The sequence below is a fragment of the Microcaecilia unicolor genome, chromosome 6 (genome assembly GCF_901765095.1).
Source record: "Microcaecilia unicolor chromosome 6, aMicUni1.1, whole genome shotgun sequence".
Taxonomy (NCBI): Eukaryota; Metazoa; Chordata; class Amphibia; order Gymnophiona; family Siphonopidae; genus Microcaecilia; species Microcaecilia unicolor.
The window spans coordinates 3241660-3249130 of record NC_044036.1 but is presented as its reverse complement, the minus strand read 5'-3'; the positions used below and the strand labels follow the sequence as shown (position 1 = coordinate 3249130).

Here is a 7471-nt window from a genome sequence, read left to right as displayed (position 1 = left end):
TTTTACAAAGTGGCGCTGAAGAAGCCTCGTCTATTACCATAAGAACCTTTGGGTTCCTTTTACTAAGCTGCACTAGCGATTTCGATGCAGCAAATGCAACAACAACTACTACTACTTAACATTTCTAGAGCGCTACTAGGGTTACGCAGTGCTGTACAAATTAACGAATAAGGACGGTCCCTGCTCTGAAGAGCTTACAATCTAAAGGACAAAATGTCAAGTTGGGGTAGTTCAATACCTTTGGGCTTCGTTGCATTTGCTGAGGGGGGCTCAGTAGCAGTGGCTTAGTAAAAGGAGCCCTACGAATAATCATACTGAGTCACACCAATGGTCCACCTAGCCCAGTTTCCAATCCAGGTCAGAAGGAGTTGGCAAAACTCCAAACAGTGGCAACATTCAATGCTACAAATTCCAGGCCACGCAGGAGCTTCTCTATGTTTGTCTGAATAGCACTTTTCCTCCAGGAACTTGTCTAAAGCTTTTTTTTTTAAAACCTAGCCACTGTTAGCACATCGCATTCGGGAGGTCGTAATCAGCGATGGGTTGTTAAATAGCCCATTTGGAGGCCTTGCGACCCCCCCCCCTCCCGTCCCTGCACACTAAGAACAGCGCGCGACCATTACTTCCAGACTGACTGACCGTCAGGCATATTTTCAAAGCACTTAGCCTTCCAAAGTTCCATAGAAACATATGGAACTTAGCCTCCCAAAGTGCTTTGAAAATATGCCTACGTGAGAACAGCGCGGGGCCCCAGCTTAAGAATTGGGTGGTGGTGGGGGCAATGTGTAAGGAACCGTCCGCGCGGCTGATGAATGAGGGAGGTGGGGGGGTGGGAGCTCCGTGTCTGTAAAAGTCCAGAGAGTGTTGGTTAACGCGCGCGCGGTGCCGGGTGACAGGTGGTGGCGGATGACGCGTGCGGCGCACTCTCTCTCTCTCTCTTAATGTCTGCCGCTAGCAGCGGGGTGCAGCCAGGTTAGGCGCGCGCGGCGCTGATCACGCGGACTCCCTCACACAGGTTAGGCAGGCAGGCAGGCGCGCGCGCGCGGCGGTGTTGGATGCCGTTGACAGGTGGCTAAGGCTCGCGCGCATCCTTTCTCAAGGGATATTCGGCGGAGCGGGGGTGGGGCTAGGTTACGGGCGCGCCGCGGACGGGGAGCGCGCGCGCGCGCGACAGGCAGAGTGAGACAGTGAGACTGAGACTCAGAGAGAGAGAGAGAGAGAGAGAGAGAAGGAGACGGTGGGAGCGCGAGCGGTGGTTGCGGGAAGAAGGCGGCAGCATGAGACGGGCTGGCGAGCACGGTGAGTTCCCCTTTGGTCTCCGGTAACGGCTTCCGTCATCCCGTCCAGCTTTTCTTGCGCTAACTGCAAGTTCCCCCCCCCCCCCCCCGGTAACCTCCTTAGTCACCTGTCCTTCACTCCCCGGTAATGGCTTCACCGTTCCCTCCTCCCGGTAAATAGCCTCAGTCTCGCCTTTCCACCGGTAATTGCCAGTTTACTCCTCCCCCTCAGGTACCTGAACCCCCCCCTCAGCCAGGGCTCCCTGAGCCGCAGATACCTTTACCTCGCGTCATGGCGTTTTCCTTTCCCTGGCGAGGGAGAGAGGGAGGGTTGGATTCTTCCCCCCCCCCCCCCCCCCCCCCAGGCTCTGCTGATTTGAATGAAAATGGAACGTTCGCTCGCTCGCTCGGCCGTTCGTTCCTGCGGGCACGTAGCACAGGGAGAGGGAGGGAGAGGGAGGGAGGCACCGGCCGGCCCTTAGCAATTGCCACTTGCCCAAGCGTTGCAGCAGCAACAGCTTCCAGTCGCCCTTCAATTTGCCATTTCTACCTGTGCTACAAATGTTTTCCTTTATAGCGCGTTAAATGCAATCTTATTTTATCATTTTTTTTTTCACGCTTTATTTCGGGGTCTTTTTGGAAATGGTGAGAGCTTAACGTGAACAGGCGCTGTTTAGTGCCATTTTCTATGAAAGACTTGTTCGGGCTGAGAAGTGTTTTGTAACTGGAGAAGGTCATCTAGGTGCTGGTGGTGGTTTTTTTTTTTTTCTTCTCAGGTGTTAAGCAAGTTTTTCACCACCTTTCTTTTCATTTCAAAACGTTTCCCCTTAGTTCTACAGACTCTCTTATCTACTTTTCACGCCGTAAAGTCTTGGCTTTTTTTTTCTTTTTTTTTTTAGTGCGTTTTTAAATAACATTTTTGCTTGTGAGTTCAGATTTAACTCCACCTGGCTTTGTTACAAGAAGACATTTTCATAGGAATGCAGTCCCTCCTGCTTCTCCACCCACAGAGATAAACATTTAGAAACAGAACCTTTAGGTTTTTTTTTTTTTTTTTCACTAGCTCTCTTATGTGTAGTCAACAAATAAGAGGTGGTGACCAGTTCTAATTGCATAACCCAGGACATCTTCACTGACTGCTCTGGCTGGAATATGTTCATTTTGCAGAATAACCTCTTTGCAATAAGAGAACTACATAACCTTTACCTGCCACAACTTCTGTTATGGTTGTCTGTCATTGTTCTTTGAGAGTTTAGTGGAAAACACAAACTGTAGGCTACTGTAAACATGCAGTCATTTATAAAGGGCCTGTGAAGGTGTGTGCTGTTTATTTTAACCATCTTTAGCTGTTGACACTCATATCCTTTAGACAAGGAAAATGTTTTCTATTTATTGTTCTCCACACTCGTCCTTCCCTACACCCCTTCCCGTGCACTCCGCTCCATGGATAAATCCTTCTTATCTGTTCCCTTCTCCACTACTGCCAACTCCAGACTTCGCGCCTTCTGTCTCACTGCACCCTACGCCTGGAATAAACTTCCTGAGCCCCTACGTCTTGCCCCATCCTTGGCCACCTTTAAATCTAGACTGAAAGCCCACCTCTTTAACATTGCTTTTGACTCGTAACCACTTGTAACCACTCGCCTCCACCTTCCCTCCTCTCTTCCTTCCTGTACACAATTGATTTGATTTATTTATTTTTTGTCTATTAGATTGTAAGCTCTTTGAGCAGGGACTGTCTTTCTTCTATGTTTGTGCAGCACTGCGTATGCCTTGTAGCGCAATAGAAATGCTAAATAGTAGTAGTAGCCTAATTTTCTCACTATTCTATATAATGAATATCTCAGCCCAATGTTTTTGGTGCTGCTTTGAAAGCCTGAAAGGAAAATGATTATACTTACAGTTTATACTTTATTAGAACTTGAGTTACTGCTGTTGCAACAGCGTTGATCACAGTGGTTTACGTGTAAAAGAACCGCCGGTATTTTAATAGAATAGGATCACAAATACCAACAGGCCTTTCATACCAAGCAGCATCACTAAGGTGGCAGGGACCATGCATGCAGGACACCAAGCTCATTGCCGAGCCATGACTCGGTCATGACCAAAGGCGAGTTGTAAAAAAAAATGCGTTTTTAAAAGTGTTAAAATTGGGGACAGAAAGAAAAACGCAGAAGACCTTGTTGATTCGTAATGGGCTGTTGGAGGCGAGGGTAGATCAAGATTTGAATCAAGTGATCTAAGAATATGGTAGGAGTATAAGCTATAGTAAGGGAAGATAGGAGGGCACACCAGTGTGAAAAGCTCTGTGAGTTAAGAATTTTAAACTGAGGACGATATAAAATTGGCAGCCAGCGCAGGGATGCAAGAAGTGGTGTAATACGGTCGAACGTACGCGAAAGAGTAAACGAGCTGCAGCATTCTGCAGTGTTTGTAGTCGGCGGAGTAAACAGCTGGAAACACCAGAATAGACTACGTTACAATAGTCTAAATGCAAGACCAAAAAAGCATGTATGAGTTCGTAGAGAATGGCCCGAAGTTGGCGCAGAGCCAGTATACCTTGTTTAATGACATGTGTGACCTGAGCTTCAAAAGACAATTTAGAATCAAGTCATGAGTCTCTATTATTATTACTGTCCTTTTTTCCCCCTTATAAATAGTTGTAAGTGAACTGTGGATCATATCAGGTTCTAGTCTACATTGTCACATAATACTTTTGGAGCGTTTAGTTGCTTTGTTTCTCAAGAGCATTTGAGAAGTTTGAATTTATTTTCCTTTTTTCCTTTCTGCATATTGGCGAAACAGTTTTTATTTAAAGCACTTACACTCTGCTTTCCCATTATCAAAAAATGTCCAAAGTGATATACAGATGTATAAAAATATAAATATATTAGAAGTAATTCTAAAACTAAAACCCGTAAGAATCTGGTAATCTCTCACTCCCACTTTCCTCCATTAACCATTGAGCGAATAAATGGCACAGGTCAGGGAATATGAGCTCATCCAGATTCTTATGGGTTTTAGTTTACAATTACTTCTAGTATATTAATATTTTTATACATCTGTATATCACTTTGGCCATTTTTAATTTCCTCCAAAATATTCTGTAATTCTTTCTGATTTTGGTTTCTCCGGAAGTTGATTCCACAAAGCAGGAATAACTATCAATAAAGGACTGAGGCCTGGTTCCTTTTCCTTAACCACAGGGACAACCACATGTGCTTCTGGACTAGATACTAATGCTCTAGCTGTCTGTGTAGATAGCCTGGCCCATTTGCCCTCTGCACCTTAAAAGCCAAAGTCAGCATCTTAAAAGCAGGTCCTAGTTTGTGTTTTGCACTGGCAACTACTAAGATCACTAACAAAGTGGAAGCTTGTCTCCACTTGGGGAATCTCATCTGTTTTGCATTTTGAATCACCTGGCAATCATGCATACAGACCATTACAATAATCTAGTTAGATGGTCATCAATGCTTGGACTACAGTGCAAAATACGTCCTGCACTAAAAACATTTGCAGCAGTGTATTGTGTGTGGAAATAAGTACTTATATGCATATCTATGTGCAATTTTATAACTTATCTAATCTGAGCAGAACATTCCCAGGGAATGGATTAGAGAGGTATGTATTTATAAAAATGTGTATTAAACCAGAAAATCTTGTATATGTAAATGTCTTGATTCCTTGGTGTAATTTTCAAACTGGAAGTATGTGCATATCTTAAGAAAATTTGCCAGTACCCACGTAGGAAAGAGTATGTGTGTGCTTTTTACATGTTATTTCAGTATAAAGTTACTCTTTCTAAATGTGTTATTTCTATGTATTTCAATTTCAAAGTTGATTTAAAGCAATCCAGTTGCATACTCCAGAAGCACTGAAAACTCTAAAATAACTATCCAGTATGTAGGAGGCAAGGAGTTAGTGATATAAAGCCATGTTTCCCAAGTCCAGTTCTGGAGTACCCCTTGCCGATCAGATTTTCAGGATATCCACAATGAATATGCATGAACTTGATTTGCATACACTGCCTCCATTGTATGCAAATCTTTCATGCATATTCATTGTGGATATCCTGAAAACCTGACTGGCAAGGAGTATTCCAGGACCATTGGGAAACACTGATAAAAAGATCCAAGAGGATAGAATTGGGAACACTGTCAGTAAATTTAGAGGGTGACCGAAACTGCTTTTTTCTTATTTTTGTCAGAAACTGAATTTGTGGCCAAAATTTGCCGCTCATTTTCGGTTGAAGCCAAAACCAGTAATAGCTATACAAAACTGGCTGCTACTACCCCAAATCAGTGCTAATCTCGCCCTGCCCCTAAATAGGAGTTGCATACCTCCCCCCCCCCCCCCCCACAGCTAGAGATTGTGGTAGCCATTTTGAGATTGGAGTTGCCATGGGCAGAAGTGACTGGGAATCACTCCTGCCCTGCTTAGCTCACTAGACCACAACTGATTGTAAGGTAAGGTCGTGTGTATATGTGTGTGTGTGTTTTGGTTTCAGCCAAAAATGCACTGGCATTAACAGCAGTGACAGACTTGCATTGGACTTCTAGAAACTATTTAGATAACCAGTCACCATGGTTAAAACAAAACACTCAGGGAGGATGGATGTTTTGGACAATGGTGTTTAAAGTTCTGGTGGTTGTATGGATTATTAAAATTTAGTAGGAGACCTATGTTGGAGGAAGCTGACAAGGTTTGAAGTGGCTTACCAGTGGAGATGGTAACATATTCTTACGTGGCCCAAAACTCGCTCAACATGAGCACTGTAGACAGAATATATTTAATTTTCTGGCACCCACCACTTGGAATTACCTCCCCTTGGAGGTTTCTGTTGAACTATCCCTTGCAAAATGTAAGGTTGCCATTAAGACCTGTTTTTTTTAGACAGGCCTATGCCTCGCTGAGAATGCTATATCCGCAGTCCTCTTCCTTCCCCAATAATCTTCTTTTCTGTCTTCTTCCCTTTCTCTTGTTTATTCCAGTTGTATTTATTTAAAAAATGTATAACCCGCTTAGAACCTAAGCGGCTACCGTAAAAACATACATAACAAATGAAATAAAAATAATACGAATGTGGAGTTTTGTATGTTACCCTCTCCTCTTTCTTTCTGAGAATTGTAGTTCCTTTCTATCTATATTTAGCCTGCAGAACGCTTAGTTCTGTTCTAAGCTGTAGCAGTATAGTAAATGTGACTAAATAAGATTCTGGGCATGTGTGTTGTGGATATGAAAAATTACTTCTAGGGAGAAGGGTAGTTAGTGGGGTTCCCCAGGGCTCTGTGCTGGGACTGCTGCTTTTTAACATATTTATAAATGACCTAGAGATGGGAGTAACTAGTGAGGTAATTAAATTTGCTGATGACACAAAGTTATTCAAAGTTGTTAAAGCGCGGGAGGATTGTGAAAAATTACAAGCGGACCTTACGAGACTGGGAAACTGGGCGTCTAAATGGCAGATGGCGTTTAATGTGAGCAAGTGCAAGGTGATGCATGTGAGAAAGAGGAACCCAAATTATAGCTACGTCATGCAAGGTTCTAGGTGTCGTCGTTGATGATACGTTGAAACCAGTGGTGTGCTGGTAAATGTTTAACAGGCTCTCCCCCCCGGTCCACCTCTGTGCCCCCCCCCCATCCACCTCCCCCCAAATTGCAGAGCTGGCTATAGCCATGGAGAGACCCTGGGAGGGGGGCAATGCATTACTCCAGGAAAAAAACAAATAAATGATCCCAGGTTCCAATCAAATTCATGTTTAATGTGGGATAAAATGCCATAAATAAGTAAAGAAATATAAACTTTTAATGTTGAGCACCTGATTCGCAAAGTGGACATATTCCAAACACTATAATGAAAATAAAATGATTTTTTCTACCTTTGTCTGGTGACTTTGTTTTTCTGATCATGCTGGCCCAGTATCCGATTCTGCTGCTGTCTATCCTCTTAACTCCGTTTCCAGGGCTTCCTTTCCATTTATTTCTTTACTTTCTGCCTTTCTTCTTCATTTCTTGCCCTACATCCGTAAGTAAAAGCCCCCTCTCCAGCCATCCCCTCTGCCCTCCCCTCCCCTCCATCTACCCATGTCCAGCAAACCCTCCTCTTCCCCTGCTGTCCCCTCCAGCCACCCATACCCAGCGATTCTCTTTGCTCCCCTGCCCCCCTCCAGCCACCCATACCCAGCGATTGTCCT

The 7471-nt window shown here is 44.2% G+C and overlaps 1 protein-coding gene across 1 annotated transcript in view; it reads left to right on the top strand.

Annotated features, from left to right (window-relative positions):
- The first annotated feature begins 1215 nt into the window (after positions 1–1215).
- The window catches only part of PTPRF (protein tyrosine phosphatase receptor type F), a 1045343-nt gene continuing 1039087 nt past the window's right edge, over positions 1216–7471 (top strand). Inside the window, 1 exon segment of the mRNA XM_030205921.1 lies at positions 1216–1299. The gene's annotated coding sequence lies outside the window, so the exon portion shown is untranslated.